This window comes from Eulemur rufifrons, chromosome 16 (genome assembly GCF_041146395.1).
Source record: "Eulemur rufifrons isolate Redbay chromosome 16, OSU_ERuf_1, whole genome shotgun sequence".
NCBI classification, from domain to species: Eukaryota; Metazoa; Chordata; class Mammalia; order Primates; family Lemuridae; genus Eulemur; species Eulemur rufifrons.
This window is the reverse complement of record NC_090998.1, coordinates 13896922-13915557: the sequence shown is the minus strand read 5'-3', so window position 1 is coordinate 13915557 and position 18636 is coordinate 13896922. Positions and strand designations below refer to the sequence as shown.

The 18636-nt window shown below is 42.6% G+C and overlaps 1 pseudogene; it reads right to left on the bottom strand.

Annotated features, from left to right (window-relative positions):
- Positions 1 to 256: 256 nt before the first annotated feature.
- On the bottom strand, positions 257 to 13489 carry LOC138397238 (Y-box-binding protein 1 pseudogene; annotated as a pseudogene).
- Between the last annotated feature and the right edge of the window lie 5147 nt (positions 13490 to 18636).

The following is an 18636-nucleotide window of genomic DNA, read 5'->3' as shown; positions in this document are numbered from 1 at the left end:
TGACCAGATATGAAACAGTTTAAAAACCCTTAAAGGCGTATTAAGAAAAACCAGGCTTTTCTAAAAAACACGTTTGTTATTACCAAAGAAGACGTCTTTAGGTAAAAATAATAAAACCTCCGTGCTGCATAGATAATGCAGAGAGTTCTAGTTATCTGGTCAGTGGGCAAAAAGCAAGCACTTAAGGTCGTCAGCTCTGATCTTTTCTTCCTTTCTTATTGCTGGCATTTCTTATTCATTTCTTCTTCTTGGACGACTAAACCGCCGATGGTAGCATGGGAAGCCAGCGTTTGCTCGGTCCCGCGCTGCTCAGCCTCAGAGCAGACGAATTCTCAGCTGGTGGATCGGCTGCCTTTGTCTCTTTGCCATCTTGTGGTTTAGGGTTTTCTGGGCGTCTGAGTCGGTAATTGAAGTTGCGGGGTACCGACGTTGAGGCGGCTGCTGACCTGGGGTCTCCTGTCCTTGATTCTCTTTGTCCTCTTCACTGCCGCCCTCTCTGGGCTGCCTTTGGCAGGAGGGCCCTGAGGAATCGTGGTCTATAATCCCACTATCTGCCTTACTGGTCCACCCTGTCCTCCTGCACCCTGGTTGTCAGCACCCTCCCTCACTTCTCCCTGCACGGGAGGGTGGAATGCTGCGGTCGCCGCCCAAGGGTCTCCGCATGCGGTAAGGTGGGGACCGTCACTTGCGGTGGGCGGCGTTGCTGGGCCTGGCCTTCGGGAGCAGGCTCCGATTCCTCGTCTTTTCCCCACTCTCACTATTCTGGTAACTGCCGGTAACTGCGTGGAGGACCCCTGCGACGTGGATAGCGTCTATAATGGTTATGGTCTGCTGCGTATGTACCGCCTTGACCTGGAACTCCGCCAGGGTCTGTGACATTTGCTGTCTCCGCACCCTTTTCTCCAACAACATCAAACTCCACAGTCTCTCCCGCTCCTACACCGCGAAGGCACTTCCCGGGGTTACTCTCTATGGCAGTCTGGTGTCCAAATGCATCTTCCTTGGCGTCATTCCTGTGGAGGAAACCATATCCGTGTCTCACACTGAGCCACTTTACTGTTCCCCAAACCTTCCTTGCATGACCTTCTTGGCGCCGTGGGCAGGTGCAGCCCGTGTGAGGCCGCCCACGTGCTGCCCACGTGCGGGGCTCGGTGTGGCAGCGCCGGGGCGGGGGCGGGTCGCGGCCTGGCTGCTTGTGGTTGCGGGGACGGTGACTGGGGCCGGCTATGGCCGCGGCGGCTCCTCCTGATGTGTGATGGTAACACGAGGGGGCTGCAGAGGGCTCTCTGGGGTCCGCTCCATCCCTTTACTAACTCTGTAGCGAGCATTTAACTGAGCCCCAAGAACTCGGGCTACGAAGGTGGGAAGGAGGCCTCTCCCCCAAAGATCTCAGGGTGCCAAGGGGAGCGTGAGCAGCAGGCGGAGCTCAGTCCCACACAGCCAGGACAAATGCAGCGATTGGACTTGCGCTGGGCGTGACGTTGGCACAGAAGAGGGTTGCCGAGGCCGGTGAGGGCAGAATTCACACAAAGGGAGACATCGGAACTGGGTTTTGGAAGATGAGTAGGAGTCCATCAGGGAGACAGTGGAGGAAGGGTGCCCCAGGCATTAATGCTAGAAGAATGATTATGGGAAGACGTGGAAACAGCGGGGCATGTTGGGGAGGAAGAAGTAGTGAGGTTGGCCGGAGATTAAGGTCTGGGAAGGGTGACTGGGGGCAACATGAGTGTGAAAAGTTAGGCATGGATTCCATCTTAGAACTTAGAGCAGGAGAATAACATGAATAAGTGTGTTCGGGGAAGGCCACTCTGGAGAGTGTGCAGGATGGGCTGGCAGGAGGCCAGGAGAAGCAGCAGGAGACTATGGTAACATCCTAATGGGAGTTAAAAGTTTTGAGGGGAATAGGGATCCCAAAATGACTGTACTTGATATATATATATGTGTATATATATATATATATATATTTTAGCAAATCCCATCATGTTGCTTTCCCTCTTACAATCCTTTAGTAGCTCCCATTGCCTTCAGGACCCGATATAAGCTCATCAGCTGGTCATAACAAACCTTTGTTTAAGGGCCTTCAACTACTCTTCCTCCTGTTTCCCAGTTTGCATCTATGCTCAAGGTGTATTCAAGTTTCTAAGCCTTTCTGGTTTACCTGGAGTAAGTGACCCCTTCCTCACCTGATGAGCTTATGTTTACATTTTAAATCATACCTTAGACATCGCTGTCCCTGGGAAGTCACCTCTGGCTTAGTTGACGGCCCATGTGCTTCAGGACACCTTGGGTCCCTCCCTCCATTGCGTTTAGGTCACTGTATTGTATACCGAATCACCTGAGTAGACAGCGAGCACTTTGAGGACAGGAGCTATGTCTTTTATCTCTAAATCTCCAGCCCTAGAACAATATAGGGCTAATTGAGTAGGCTCTCAATTAATGCTTCTGAGTGAAGGAGTGAAGTAGCTCAATCACGCCTGGGGCTCCTTCTGTTCAAGTTCTACCTCTATTGGAATCGTTTCAATACATTAGAGAAATGTGATGTTGAAACTTAGAAACTTGGATCTGAGGAAAAGAGTCGGTACATGTAGCATTGCTAATAGGTCCAAATCTAAGAGGAAGCATCTGCCTCAGGTCTTTGGCAGATTTCCTTGCCTCCCTCTAATCTGTTCTTTTATCCAACAGATGTCTGGGTACTGCAACCTCAAGATGATTAATAACTCAAGGATTGGGGAGGGGAGTATTTTATACTTTTTACCAGTACTTTGGATTCGAATCTTTCCAGCCCCACGTGTGACGTCAATTTTGTTTTCTTCTGTTGAGGTGTAGGCTTATGTAGGTTTAACTATGAGTAACTATCAAGAATTTATAACCAGTAGTTATAGAAGAAGTGACAGGTGGGCTAGAATCCCAGAAACCAGCAGAGAAGAAGGGAAACCAGGAGTCGGATCAAGTGAGAGGACATTTAGGACATGAAAGTTGTTGGTTTAGGTGGGGTCTGAAAACAAGAAGAAAGCAGCCCAATGTGTTGAGGTTGCCTTTGGTTAATCTCCTTATTGGTTTGGGCAGTGGTTCCAAATGTGTGACCATGACAGTCTGTGAGACTTTGGAATGACTGTAAAGGAATGGAAATCAAAATGAAAACTTGTATCTTCTCAATCAATATGAGTAAAAATACAATTACTGGCATATGAGGATTTCCATTATTAAAAGATTGAGAATAGATCTTGATGAATTAGTAGTGTTCATCCTGGGGTGGAAGGTCTAGTTTTGTATTTGTACAGTACCTTGTAATGTTCAAAGATCTTTTACTTATACTAATTTATTATATTCAACATAACTCTGTAGGGCAAACTAGGGAGGTGTTCCCATTTTTCAAAAGCAAAAACTGAGACTTAGGCTATAACTGTATTTAACATATCGTCTCATGAGTTGAATTGATTCAGTTGAGATGAGCTAGCAAATTCCATGGCTCTTAGTCCAGTACTTTCTTCTTCTTCTTCTTCTTCTTCTTTTTTTTCATCAGAAAGCTTTCCTGCTCTCTCTGTCTCTCTCTGCCATGTGTACACACAGAGAGGGCAGCCGTCCACAAGCCAGGAAGAGAGCCCTCACCAGGGGTCAAATCTGCCAGTACCTTGGTCTCAGACTTCCCAGCCTCCAAAACCGCGAGGAACAAATATCTGCTGTTTAAGCCTCACAGTCCACGGTATTTTGTTCTGGCAGTCTAAGCTGACTAATATGAGAGGCTTTGGTTTTTGACCACCCCGGAAAGCTCTTTAATGTATGTAGGTACTCGGTGGCCAGTTTCAAATAAGGCACCCCATTAAAATCCTATTGTAAATATCTGGGGTGGGGGGTGGTTTAAAAACTTTCCCTCTAACTTCAGTTTTTTTTTTCAGCTTATTATGGGGGGTACAAAAGTTCAGGTTACATACGTTGCCCATGTACCGCCTGTCCCCCCAAGTCAGAGCTCCAGGCGTGGCCATTCCCCAGACAGTGCGCATTGCACCCATCATGTAGGTATACACCCATCCCCTCCTCGCACCCCCCCCTCCCCGAGTGAGCACCTTCAAGCTTTCCCTCTAACTTCAGTTTTATATCTCAGGAACTGGTAAATTATGGGCCAAATCAGACTCCACTCAGCAGCTTATTTGGAAAACATTTGGGGAATGTGTTGAAGACATCCAACAGGATGATCAGGTGTCTAAAGGTCACTATTCAAAGTCAAAGGGACCTTTGCTATCACAGGGGCTCCAGGGAGAGGGAGAGGGACAATTAAGGGCCTTCTGCAGAGAGTAGACATACTCTATGTCGGGGGAGGAGAGGTGACTCTGGGCAGTGCCACTGGCAGCAGGGCACAGCCTTTAGAGGACGCAGCCACAGAGAGCTGTGCAGCAGGCAGGATTCCAGAGTTGGACAGGCAGGCCCGCGGGGCAAGACTCAGGAAAGGGCACGGTAATGCAGTAAAGTACTGGTCCAGTACTTTCTTCTCTATATCACAAGTATGTTTTTCCCCCCACCAAAATATACCCAGAATGAAAAATAGAGAGATGTGGGACTAGAAATAAAATACATCCTTCTTAGGAACCAAAGGAAAGGAAGAACAAGGCTGGGAGCAGGGGTGGGTTCTTTTGTTGAACAGTGGCATCACAAACTAAGGGACTCTGGAAGTCAGACTTAGTTATGAAATTGAGCAAAGGTACACTATGGCCAGCCATAATCAGTTGTTCTTTAACATTTAACAAATTCTTCCCATTCTTTAAGAAGTGTCTTTTTTCCTGCATTAAGAGAGACTTAAGATTGTGTTATTGAAGATTTATTTTGAGAACAGATACAGGGGATAATTGAAAAGGTTACATTCCCAAGGTTGTTGGTTTAAGAATGAACTTCAAACTTCCATTCAGGTACGAAAGAAGAGAGTGGATGTGACACACGTTTAATAAAAAATTTAATGCCTTTCTTTATTCATTAGAATATTTATGCCAGGCAGTAGCATACTAAAGAATGCATAATTCCCACAGGTAAATTTTTATCTATCAGACCCAAATTGTGTTAAAGTAAGCATTTAAAAATTGATCATCATCCTCTGTTTAGAAGAGCAGGGAGCATCACCCCGCAGAGAAATGGACATTCTATGGAAGTCCCCCAAGTAGCTCATAATAGACATAACTATGATTTATTGTTTATTGTGGGCTAAGTAGTCTATTAAGCACCCTATCTATTTTCTATCTATATTAATTACTAGAAAATTCACAAATAACTCAAATTTTAGAAATAAGTGCCTTAAAACTTAAATAAGGTAAATGACTTATCCAAAGTCACACAGGTAAAATGCGGTAGGAGGTTGAACAAAATTTTGTACTTAGAGATGCCTAAACTTAAAATCCCTTATCCTTATTCTAGGTGCTCCTGAAATGGAAAATGTACAATGTTCCCTGAAAGTCTCTGGAATTCAAATCTGGCTGTTATGAATACCTTGTTTGATTTTTAGCTGTCAATTCCGTAAACTCAATGCCAATCGAGAAAGTTTGGGCGCATTCTCTCCAATAGTCACTAGGTGGCGCCAATGCACTAAAAGCCATTAGTCTTTTTGGAGACCAGGCAGGAGTTATTCTAGGAAGTCAGGGAAAGTCAGCAAAGGCTGGTTTTGATTGGAAAGTGCTGAAAAGATCACTCCCTCTGACAGCTGGCTTTTTTCTTTTCTGGATAATGTAGATGAAGAGGAAGATGAGAGGTCTCTGGAGGTGTAAAGAATTGCTAGAGCCAAGAGCTATGTGGGATGAATGCATAATCAATGAATTCTGTTCTTTCCCAGGAGTGGTTTTAATAATCTGATGTGTGGCTGGGCTGTGGGTTGTGGAAGCAGAGCACAATATCACCCTGCCCTGTGTGGTCTGCCTTCCCTTAGAGCTTCCAGCCTTTCACATTATGTAACACTGAGCACACCCAGTTGGCCCTATATCTAGTGTCTCAAGTGGAATGACCACAGTGATAATAATGATGATGATAATTGCTATTATGTTAGCATACACGAGCATGGCACTTGATAGTTTATTGAACACTTTCACTTGCATTCATTATTGAGGTGAATGAACCTTCTGGCTAAGGATAGAGCTTTCTGAATCAGAGGACCCGAGATAAAGGCAGGAGATAAGGGCAGGATGGAGTGGAGTGCCTCTTTTCCTTGTCTGGGAAGATACTATAGGAGTCAGAGTTCTCCAGAGAAACAGAACTAAAAAGATATATCTGTCTCTCTGTCTCTGTCTGTCTCTCTCTTTCCATCTATGGCTGTATCTATATATAATTGGTTCACATGATTGTGGAGGCTGGCAAGTCCAAATCTGTAGGACAGGCTGGAGACCTGTGGAAGAGTTGATGTTGCTGCTTGAGTCTGGAGCTAGCTTGCTGGCAGAATTCCCTCTTCCTCGAGGGATCTCAGTCTTTTCCTTAAGGATTTCAACTGATTAGGTGAGGCCCACTTCATTATAGAGAGTAATCTGCTTTACTCACAGTCTGCTGATGTAAATATTAATCTCACCTAAAAATACCTTCACAGCAACATCCAGACGTGTTTGACCAAATATCTGGGTACTGTGGCCTAGTTAGGTTGACATATAAAATTAACCATCATAGGTAGGTAACAAATCAATGCTGGACTTGAGGGGAAAATGGAGTTCCTTTTGCTGTCTTTGCTACGGTTCAGAGCTGTTAATTTCAACTCCATCAGAAGCAATTTACTCATTCTCTTTCCTGCCCCTGAAATCTTGATGAGTTGGCAATGCTTTCTGGATAATTATATGAGATGTTTTTATATAAATATATTAAAAAATCAAGAATTCTATAAAGCATGGCTTCCAACCATATCATTCCATGTTATGATTATAGGGTGGCTCTAAGATTTTTTTTTTAATAGAAGTACCTAGGAAAGGCATGTAACAAATAAAGTGCATTTCAAGTAAAGTATAGAAGCATCAAATGCTATTTCTGACAGCGTCCTTAGTGAAGATATGTTTGGGTTTTCTCATTTTACAGAGAAATGGAGACATAAAAGGGTGAAATGACTTAGTCAAGGTAATAGGGATATCTAATGAGTAAACCGGGACCAGAACCTAGGTTTTCTGCCTGCAGTTCCATTGTTTTTCCTATTGCACCGTGCTGCCACCATTTTAAAGTGCAATAATAATCACTTGGACTGCAAATGCCCAACCAGTTGTGCTGTGAAACATGTCTAAACAGGCCCAATAAAAATCGGAAATGTCAGTCTTGAGTGGGAGAATGGTTAACAAAAGAGAAAAATATGAAAATGTTGAAACGCAGCCCTTCTCAGTGAAGTAGGGATGCTAACTTGAATAAATCTCTGCTAGACAGTGTGGCAAAGGTTGGGAGGAAAATAATGGAGGCATAGACTCCCGTGAGCCTTAGCACAGGACTGTTACTGTGCTATCCGAGTGGAGTCCTATCATGTCTTGGCAAGGAGTTTTGTGACCTCTGCAAGCTGAGATATCCCCAGTATATGCCACTACAAAAACAATACATATGAACTAATAAAACAATTTCTGTAATTAAGTCTACAAATAAATCTAAGTGAGGGTTACAGGTGGGAGGAAAGGAGTCCTGATCAGTTCCTTCATCCAGGGAATTTTGGCATTTTATGCTCGCCACCAGGAGCCCTGCTTAGCCTGTTGTGTCAGCTGGGGGAAATAATAAAGATGATTTTGGAACTAGTATTTGGGCTCTTGGAGACAATATGGTGCTATTCAAATATTCTACAATTTAGCCCCAAGGGAACTTGTTTAAAAAAATGTCATAATTGAGAAACCTAAAGGGAACAGAGAAAAAAGAGACACCTCTAACAGAGTTGTAGCAGTAGTGGTGATAGAGAAGTTCTCCATACTAAATCAAATATGTTTGGTTGGATGGAAGGGAGACATTGTTCTGGCTACTCAGTGGAACCATGAGGTCAACGCAAGAGTTGTGGGGCAGAGCACCAGGATTAGTGGCAGTGGAATGGTGGGGCCATCACCCAGAAGGACTGGTTAAGTACAGCACTAGCTTCACATTTTTGTTCACCAATGAAATTCAATTCAGTTTAGTTGGGAAATATCCACTGAGCTCTTAGTGTATGCCAGGTATAGAATGCAATATTTTCAGTACACTCCTAGAGGGAGATTTAAGATACACAGGAGCTATGCAGATAAAGAAGATAAGTTTATTGGAGAATGAGGAAGTACATGAGAAGATAGTCTAGAGAAGGCGTTACTGATCTGGGTTTTGAAGAATGAGTAGGAGTTTCCAAGGACAAGGGAAAGAAGAACATTTGAAACCGTGGAAACAGTAAAGATATATTTTCGTAGATATGTATTGTTGTATAACAAACCACCTAAAACTTAATGGCCTAAGACAAGGACAATAATTTATTTTGCTTGTGAATCTGTGGGTCTGTAATCTGAGCAGAGCGAGGCAGGGATGGCTTACTTCAGCTGAGGCAGCCGCACTTGGAGCTGGGGAACCCACTTTTGTAATGATTTATTCACAAATCGTTCCTGGCTGTGGGTTGGGAGCTCAGCCAAACTGGGGGCTGTGGGAATTCTTTACAGCATGACAGCAGGGTAGCTGGTTTCAAGAGTGAGTGTTCCAAGCCCTTCAAGCAGAGGCTATGTCACCTTTTATGATCTGGCCCAAGAAATTATATAGCTCACTTCTACCACAGTCTGAAGCTAATCCAGATTCAAGGGTTGAGAACACGCTGACTCCACATCTCAATGGGAAGAGTGTTAAGTCACATTATAAGAAGATATTACTTGTGACCATCTTTGGAAGATACAATCTGCTATGGACATGGATGAGTGAACATCATGACTCGTTCAAGGAATCCTTCATAACACAGATATTTCTTCTTCTTCCCCAGAACAGTAAGCAAGAAAAGATTTTCTTGTGTTTATGGGGGCTAAAGATTCCCATAGTAAGTCTATCTAAGTAACTCTTTCAAAATCTTTGAATCTCTACGTTTAATTTTTTTAAATAAGTATAATCATTTTTCCTTTACCTCCTATTAGGTGGCTTTTGAGGGTCAAGTGAGATAATTCCTGTAAAAATTATTTGAAACTGGTAAAGCACCATCACCATTCATGTTTGTTTATTCAACCATCCACCCGTTCACCTACCTAAGCACTATCGATACAACTCTATTCATCTGTTATTTCATTTATCAAACATTTATTAAACAAGTACAATATGTCAAGCCCTGTACTATGGAATGGACCTGATACTATTGGTTCTCTGAGGAGTATCCCTAAATACCACTTTGAAGTCATGCCAGTGAATTAGAATCTCCATTCTCTTAGAAAGGTTTAAATGGTTCATGCAAACTAATTGGTCACCAAAGATAACTGTCTTATTTTAATGTTCAAATTTATGTTTGTTTCAGCTTCTCTATTAAATTTAAAAACTCTCCAATACATTCTCAGAGCAATTCTACTTTCTACAATAGCAATAAAAAGAAGCTGAAATAACCTGCTTTATTAGATTTATCTCAAATAACAACTTATCTGTTCTATTTGGTCAGAATTGTGGGTTTGTTATCACAGCATTTTCTCAATGTTATATATTCTTCAGTGGATGTTTTCCAACATATTCTTGCGTTCATATTATAGTACAGCATTACTCAATTTATAAGCAAATTGAGAATTAATTATTTACATTTTATTTAAACAACAGTCTTGTAGACCTATAGCATGAGTTACAGTAGCCAAGATAGCAAATCCTACACCATTCTGTTGTCTTATTAATTACCAAATATCATCTATACCCAACACTAAACAAATCCCTCCTTTATATATTATTAAAATCCTAAGAGATTTTATTACAGTTCAATCTGTTCCATATCTTCACACAAATAGATCTTTGCCAGAGAACTTTTAGGCAGGTGTGATGTGTAGTGACTAAGAGTGTGACTTTGAAGACACAGTGGGTTTGGGTCAAGGCTCTACAAATACTAGCTGTGCGACCTTGGACAAGTTAATTTCTTTGAGTGTTAGCTTCTTCATCTCTAAGACATATATACAACGATTCCTATTTATAGTACTGTTTTTTTTTATTTCAGAATATTACGGGGGTACAAATGTTTAGGTTACATATATTGCTTTTGCATCGCCCGAGTCAGAGCTACAAGCGTGTCCGTCCCCCAGTGTGTACCGCACCCATTAGGTGTGGATTTACTCATCTCCTCCACCCCCTCCCACCTGCCCAACACCCGATGCATGTTATTACTATATGTGAACATAAATGTTGATCAGTTAATACCAATTTGATGGTGAGTACATGTGGTGCTTGTTTTTCTATTCTTGTGATATTCCACTTAGTAAAATGGGCTCCAGCTCTATCCAGGCTAATACAAGAGGTGCTAGATCACCATTGTTTTTTGTGGCTGAGTAGTACTCCATGGTATACATATAACACATTTGATTAATCCACTCATGTATTGATGGGCCCTTGGGCTGTTTCCACATCTTTGCAATTGTGAATTGTGCTGCTATAAACATTCAAGTGCAGATGTCTTTATTATAGAATTACAGCGTTGTTTTTGAGAAAATGAAAGAAATAATCCATATGAAGCCCTTGGTAAAGTTTCTTGCATAAGGCCTCCAAAAATGTTGGTTTTTGGTATCTATGTTGTTTTGACTAACATGAGGTAAAGTATGATACAATTATTTTTTCTATGTTTGAACTTATAGATTATTTGTGATAATATAATTTGTATATGTTTCATATAAAATTAGGTTTAGCTGTGAGTTACAGAGCCTAAAATAGCACTGGCCTTAAAAATATAGACTTTTTTCCTTTTTTGTGTATGGAGGTAGGCTGGGCTGGTGTGACTTTTCTACTCCAAAAAGTTTCCAGGAATCCATAATCCTTACAGTTTGTCCTTCCTTCGTCTTGATGCTGTGGCTGTTATCCTCACGATCCAGAACATCAGCTGTAGCTCTGGATGCTAAGTTTATAGCTTAAGAAGCGCAATGGAGGAATGCTTGAGAACAAGGCGGATGGGGGAAGCAAACGGTGTCAGACAGTGGCCCCTAAGGGTGGCCTCTAAAAGCTGCCGCATGATACCTCCATGTATATTCCATTGTCTAGAATTTAGGCATGTTCAAACCTAGCTGCAATGTTGCTCAGCTGAGAACTGCAAACCTTATTACTGTGAAAGAATTGGAAGAATGGATGCTGGGGACATTGGCACACATCTCCCACAATATGCCACTTGTTTATTAAATTGACTGAATTCATTCTGGTACAAATATGAATGATTGATTTGCCCAATGACTTGCACCAACTTTTCCCTGCCAGACCACCATTTTCTTTTGGGAGCCAGCTCCCCTGGTGATATTTGAGTCTGATGCCTTGTACGTTGGCTACTTTGGGCCATTCAGAACAGTCTTGCTCCAGTTTATAAGCTCTTTATTTTAAAACATTATCTTAGTCTATTCTTGCTGCTATGACAAAATGCCTGGGACCAGGTAATTTATAAGCAGCAGAAATTTATTTCTTAGAGTTCTAGAGGCTGGAAAGTCCACAATCAGGGTGCTGATAGATTCAGTGTCTGATAAGAGCTCTCTGTTTTGGTGATGGCGCCTTGTTGCTGCATCCTCGGAGGGGACAAACGCTGTGTCCTCAAATGGCCAAAGAGACAGAAGGGGCGAACTCACTCCCTCAAGAATCCTTTTATAAGGGCACAATCTCCTTCACAAGGGTGGAGTCCTCCTGACCTAATCACCCTCCAAAGGCCCCAGGGTTTTGATCTGCGTTTCCCTGATGACTAGTGGTGTTGAGAACCTTTTCATGGGCTTATTGGCCATTTGTATGTCTTTGGAGAAATGTCTATTCAATTCCTTTGTCCATTTTTGAACGGAGTTTCTTATCCCCCCAACCCCTTCCTCTTTTTCAGCTATCACAGAGAGAGAAGAAGGAGGGGAACTTCTCTTCACCTTTTCCCTAGGGCTGTCTGTCAGTGAATCAGTTCAGGCTCTCTTGCCCCTGGGGGTAGAGTGTCATGGTGTGAGGCTTGCAGCAAGAAACAGGCTTTAAAAACTATGTTTTTAGTAATCTCCCCTAGAGGTTCAAAAAGATCTTAATCAGGTCTTATACCAACCTGTTTCATTTATTCATAGAATAATTCAGTCTTAGAGCAGGAAGAGACCCTCGAGTTCATCAGGTCCGAGTGCATCATTTTACAGATAAGGCCTCTCAGGTCTTGTGAGGTGAAGTAACTTTGCCCACTAATTTTCCAGCTTAAAACTGATTTTTTAAAAAAACACCTGGTTTATATGTCACTATGACTGGCTACAAAAGTAAGCCTACATTTTTTTTTTCCATAATCTGGAAGAAGAACACATTACAGATATGACCTATTTCTGTTGTCCCTTCTCCATGTGATAGTGGCAGATATCAGGTAAAAATATTTTGTCAGCTCTAATATATGGATGGTTTCTAGGCTTTTGGGGATCAGGCTATTATACTAAATGCATATAGATGAGCATTATGCTTGTCTAGCACTCCACACTTTGCAAAGTAGTATCATACTCTTACAAGATCCTGACCATCAGTGAGCAGCTGTTATTATTCCTATTAGACGGATGAGGACATGCCCAAGGTCATCAAGAAACTGGTGGCAGCTTTTGGTGCTGCAGAGTGCAGTCCCTTATGTCTGTGAAAATGATCTGGCTGTGACACCTGTCACTCTACTAATTACCAGCAGCATACAATGGAAAGAACATCAGAATATGGAGTCAGAGAACTCAGGTTCAATTCTCAACTCTATTCCTGACTAGCTGTTACCTTAGGCAAGTCACTTTACCTTTCCAATTGTCAGTTTTCTCATCTCTAAAGTGGGGACAAGAATAGCATTGATCTATCAATATTTTGTGGTACTCAAGACAGTAAATGGAATAAAAGTCCTTTGTGAATATAGAGTTACACAAATGTTAGTGATTACTGTTATCTGGCTGTCTAGGTAGGGGGTCACTGTGTATTATAAATAAAACTTTATATGGCTTAATAGGTTTAGGAGCTTACACAGCTCTTCAAAGGGCTCCTGCAGAGGAAAAGATGATGTGCTCTTCATCCTCAGGTCTTATTCTAACCCACAGCCATTGTTACTCAGAATTCGACAGACATAACAAGCTAAGTCTTCTTGAAATATTCCTCACTTTGTAAATATAGCTTAGCTTTTGCAGTTCTTTCACCCGCGGAAAGATGCAACATTTGCTCATTTCACCTAGCATTTGAAGGGTCAGTTGTGAAAATCGGAAAAGCCTTCCAACACACAAATTCAGTCACGATGCTCCTGTTATTAAAAACGTTTTTACTCCCTGTGGCTCACAGGATAACGTCCAAATGCCACAGCTGCAAATCTTTTTCCTATCCAACTGCATCATAAATATGCAAATGGCTGTATTAATCAAAACCCCGTCATTGGCGTACCAGCTCTCTCCGGCATGTCCAGCCCCAGTCTGACCTTTCACCCTAGTCCTGCCTCCCTAGTCCTGCCTCCCTTCCCCGCAGGCCTGGTGCGCCACAGCACCTCTCAACCTCTGACCCGGAAATGCAAGCGCAAACACCCTGTTTGTCATGGCCGCTTTCTGTTTGCACGTGCTGCCTCCTGTCTGCCTGCTTCCCGCGTCCACATTGACCCTGTAAGACCCCGCTCAAAAGCTACCTTCTTGGTGAGACCATCTCTGACCTCTTCCTCACAGAGAGGGTTAATCATTCCTTCTCTGTGCAGGAAAAAAAAAAAGCTTTTTTTTTCACGTAATTCTGTCTTTTGTTCTGTTTCATTTGAGATTTTGTCTACCATTAGTCTGCAAGTGTTTTGAGGGCTGGATCAGAATCATATTTTTCTCAGCATCTTGGCACTCCTGTGCCCAATGCCGGATATGGAAACAGCAGGCGCTAAATACACGCTTGCTACATGAATATTTGTTGAAGACCACAGGGCAAGATACCATGATAATGGAAACAGGAACCTGTTTGTACTGTCTGGTTTAAAACTCATTTACAATCCGTTTAACCTAGAACTATGCCCATTATTGCTTTGAGTCTTCCATCCCCTTGCTCTAAGATTAAAAATATTTCACCATCTTCTGGTCATTAATTAGACTACAAAACAAGGCCTTGCTTTAAAGTTTCCACCCTCCAGGACTCTCTTTTAGCCGATCAGTCCATGGGCTGAAAAGCCAGAGCCTGTGATGCTGGGTCCCTCCTCCTTCCAACACTAACAAGCTGTGTGAATTTAGCCAACCTGTTCTAGTCTCTGGGCTTTGGGTTTTGGAATGTCTCTAAGTTAGATAGAGTAGGTATTCTCAGGGATCTCCCTCAGTTGTGAACATTTCTCTTCAACACAGTCGATGCTGGGAAAGCTTAGTGAGGCAAATGCAAGGCCAATACATTTCAGCTGGGGCAAAAGACAGACGGTAGAAACACTGATAGGAGATGGGGTGGAGGGCTGGGTAGGACATGTTTCAGCACAAAAGCCCTAGTGCTCCCTTTGAAATGAGAGCATCATGTTGTTATTGTTTAATCATTTCTCCCAGCACAGAGAAAATCCTCCAAGCTCAAAACACAATCCTTGTTCAGAATCCTATCCCTCTCCCACAATGCTCCCTAACGCTGGAACATCTTCCTCAAATCTGGTCACATAATTCTTTAGAATATACCCCTTTGAATTCTTGTGCAGTCTTTTTCTGCACCTCCCCAGAATTTCAACAAGTTACTGCCAGTAAGATCAGAATGGGAGACGACAGACGGGTCAGGTGAATTCAAGCATGTACTATGATGAGAGCAGAAGAGCCAGAGGAGAGGAACAGAAAAGGAGGAACTTGTGAGAGCTGTGGATTGAAAAGGGGACGTGGACAAATGGGAGGATTTATGAACAAGCCACATGTAGAAGTTTTACTGCAGACATTTTAAAGGACGGAGTGTGTTGAAAGAAAGTGTGAAGACTGCACACCAGCACACAAGTGAGGACAAGAGTAACTTAAGAGCATAAAGTTAAATATTTTACAGAAGGCATTTGCATTAACTTTGACATGTCTTTAGTTAAGTGAAAGGTAGAGACATTTATTGGATGGACTAGCTATTAATAACATTTTTAGATAAATCCTAGTACTGTTGCTTTAAAAGGGGCAAAATCCAACACCCAACCTAAGCTGAGAAGGCCACCATCAAGAAAACAGTATTTTCTTTTATGAAAGTGAAAATGGAAGGAAAGTAGATTAAGAAAAAGAATCAAAAATGGAAAGAGGACCCAGAAAGTCTGGTATTGAGGTGGCCGTGCCTGGACCAGCCATTATCCAGTGGATCTCAGGACAGGACTTCCTTCCTGATTTTCTGTCTCAACTGTTTCTTTACATAATGAGAACAGGATAACGCTGGTAGTCAGAAAAATGTTGCTCAAAATCCAACTAAAGATAAGTAACAGCAGAGATATATCCAGTCCCTCGGCAAACTACTGATGTTGCATAGCAACAACTGCCTAGTTTTATTTCTGTCACACTATTGCCATAAGGAAGCTTTGAAATTAAGTTTTAAAAAAAAAAAAAAAAAAAAATTTAAACAAACAAGGTAGCATACCTCACTGTACCCATCCAAGTCACCTGCCTCCTTCTAAAATTAGGCAGTCTCTGATAGGAAGAGATAATTAAGGCAGTAGAAATGGAAACAAAAATTTATAGGATTTCTATTAATTTCTTTCATGTTAGCTCATTTAATCCTGGCAATGAGTTAGGTTTTGCTCCCATTTTGCAGATGGGGAAACAAAATTAGAGGTATTGAGCAACTTGGCCAAGGTCACCTGGCTGATAAGCGATTAGTTAGGATTTAAAGCGTTGCCCCACTGCTTGTTTTTTTTTTTTTTTTTTGTCTGATTTGTAATCCAGTGCTTTTCCCATCGCTGTATACTACAGTGAGATCTATGCAACTGTAGCCGGCTGGAGCAAATACTCTCACCCCTTGTGAAGGTGTTTGGGATTGTGTTTGTAACAGGCTAGTTACGCTTCCAGAAAAACATCTGGAAGAATTTGAATACTTGTCTTACCCTGTGGGCTGGTTATTTTGTTGGACAGATCTGCTTGGGAAAATCTGAGCTTATGATTAGTCTAATGCAAGAAACCCAAAGAAAGGCCAAGGGCAAAACACAATAGCTCTTCAGGGCATGTGTGTTCTAACCTATTCAAGAGGAGTCCCTACCACAATGCCCAGTATTGGTGTTTGTGAACAGGTATTTAGAAGTTATTCAGGAAATAAGTTATTTGTGAATTGGGACATTTAGTTTAATCTTAATGTCTTCTCTTAGCGGTAGTTTAGACATCTGTAAGGAGGAATAATAGAACCAAACACATGGAGCCCAAGTTGCAGACATTTTTGGTATCCCCTCTGCTCATGACTCAGGGGTATGTTATGGAAAGAGCCCACCTCTGATTGCTCACTGTCCATATGGTTCTTACGTAGAGGAAGAATTCAATTCAACTGATTCCCTGGGCATCTATTGTTTGCCGGTTGTTGAGCTGAGTACCAGGGATACAGAGTTGTACTACCCATGACTCCTACCCTCAAATTCTTCAGCCTAATTGAGGAGACAGATATTAAACAAAGAGCTCATATTGTGTAATAGACAAGTGCAAGCCTAAAGAATAGCAGGATCACAACAACCCATGTCATCCAGTCTGGCTTATCAGAAAAGGTTTTAGTGAAGGCGACACACTTGATCCTAGTAACGCAGGCCTTGGAGTCACTGGAGCATTCCAGGTAGAAGGTCAGCATGGGATCATGAAGCAGGGAGCCATAAGCAGCTCAGTAAGCCTGCAGTACAAATTGCTGGGAGGAAGAGGAGGGAGATGAAGTTGGAGAGCCAGGCAGGAGTGAGCGACGGTGCAGGGTGTGGGTGTGCCGGGTGGGCGTATGGTGTGAGGGTCAGGGAGAGGCGTTCATGTGATGGGTGATGGGAACCATGGACAGATTTATAAGCAGGGGAGTAACTTGCTAAGATTTGTGCTTTAAGAAGTCGTATCTGGTGGCAATTAGGAAGTAGATACAGCTGGGCAAGATTAAATTCAGAAAGAGCAGGAAAACACTGAATGAAACAAATCTGAAGAGCTTTCTTTGCCAGAGGTCTCTTAAAAAGGTTTTAATGGGCACATGCTTATGGTGAAATGTCTTTGTGGTGGGTATTCTCCCTTTGCCACTCCAGATCCACTCCCACCCTTCTGCACCCTGACTCCAAGAGGTTGACCTTCTGGAAACATCCCAACTTGACTTCCTAGCCCTCTGGCTTCTTGTCGGGTTCTGCTCATATTGGGCACCAGGAGGGGCTCAGAGGATGGGAAGAGAGAGAAGACAGAAAATTTATCACCACCTCCAGTTGGCCCAGTGGCTCTACCTGAGCTTACTGTTCTGGCTGGGAGGCCCCTTTTCTCTTTTGTTTGTGTATTTATTATTATTATTTTTACCTTTTTAATTGACAAATAAAAATTGTATATATTTATTGTGTACAACAAATTGTTTTGAAATATGGCTCAATTAGGCTATTAAAAATTAATATATGTATCACCTCACATATTTTTTGTAGTGAAAATGAGAGGTCTCTTTTCTATAGCTACAGCTCACTCTGGGTTCTACCATATAGATCTCTCCTTCCTCTGTCTTTTCAGACCTAACAGTGGCAATAACTTCCTGCTATTGCTAATTTAGGGAAGCATCGCCATCCCTTGCCGGTTCCCTTAGCCTGCTCGCACCTTTGTAAACAGTTCCTTTATTCACGTGTCTTCAGCTACCACCTTGGAGTGTGTACACAGTTTCCTGACTGACACAATTGTGGAAGGCTTTCCTTGAGAAACACCTGTCAGTTGCAAGGAACACACTCGCTCTGGGGCAGAGACAATGAGCGTTTGAACCAAGGCTGGCGCAGCGCATGTGACAGTGAGCACACAGATTGGAGAGAGATTCAGGAAGCAGAATTGACAGCATAGTGACCAATTGGAGGATGAGGAGGACAAAGAGAGAAAGAGGGAATCTAGAATGGCTCTTTGGCTTTGGGACTAAGTGGGTAGGTGGTGGTGTCACGGAATCACAGAGTGCAGAAGGAAGGGCAGGTACTAAGGAGAAAAGAAGTCGTATATAACACTTTGGGACACAGGACATTCAAGGTGCCTGTGGGGCTTCTAGGGGCAAAGAGGGGCTCTTGCTGACTTAAAGAACCTGCATAGCTCAAATAATTTTTCCGTTACTGCTTGGAATTTGCCCTATTTATTTTTACCAGTCCTTTCCTCAAAATCCCCTGTGAAAATAAAAATATGCTTGGGTGGGGAAATAGTTTTTGATATCTTTATTGTAACTTTGTAGCCAGAGAGCCAGATAGCTGAAAATATTGGGAACCTAGGGCCATATCGAGCTTCTTAAAGCACCCACATTTGTCTCTACTCTCCGCCACGCTAAAACAGGCCAGAAATGAAAAAGCCCTTAGCCGCCAGCCAGTCCAGCACTGCTGAGCTGCCACTCAGGAGGGCATGCTGGCCATCCTTGTCACAAGGTGGCAGTCCTGCCCAGCTGACCCTGCGTGAATCCCCCTGCCTCTGACACCTCAGTTATCAT